Source organism: Crocuta crocuta, unplaced genomic scaffold (assembly GCF_008692635.1).
Source record: "Crocuta crocuta isolate KB4526 unplaced genomic scaffold, BGI_CrCroc_1.0 scaffold6, whole genome shotgun sequence".
Classification (NCBI taxonomy): domain Eukaryota; kingdom Metazoa; phylum Chordata; class Mammalia; order Carnivora; family Hyaenidae; genus Crocuta; species Crocuta crocuta.
Window position 1 is genome coordinate 2577420 of NW_027531917.1, and position 668 is coordinate 2578087.

The window sequence follows — 668 nt, forward strand, 5'->3', positions numbered from 1 at the left end:
AAAGACTGATAAAATGGTTTTGGTGATTAAACAGCTATAAAAACATTTCTTATATGTTGAAAAGCAGGGCACCTGAGTGGCTCAGTCAGTTAAGCATCCAACTCTTGATTTCGGCTCAGTTCATGATCTCATGGTTCGTGAGATCCAGGCCAGTGTAGGGCTCTGCGCTGACAGTGCAGAGCCTGCTTGGGATTCTTTCTCCCTCTCTCTCTGCCCCTCTCCTGCTTATTCTCTCTGCCCCTGTCCTGCTCATTTTCTCTCTCTCTCTCTAATATAAATAAATTAAAAAAAAAAAAGTTGAAAGGCAAAACTACTATTGGAATCTAAGAAATTCTGGTCTTCAAAAGAGATTCACTGTTCCAATGTTCCCATATTCATCATGTTAAAATGGAGATAACTTCAGTATGTGCATAAGAAAACAAGTTTCATTATTTTTGGCTATTATGATTTTACCCGTATACCTAACCACTTATCTGGCATTACCATTTAGATTTCTAATTTAACATGTCTAAAAACAAACTCCTGATCTCCTCCCCAAAATCTGCTTTTCCTGTAGTCTTCTCCAACTCAGTTAGTGACAAATTCTTTCTTCTAGGTATTCATGATTAAAAAAAAAAACAAAACAAACAAACACAGTCCACCGAAATAGCCAAAAATCTAGTTGCCAT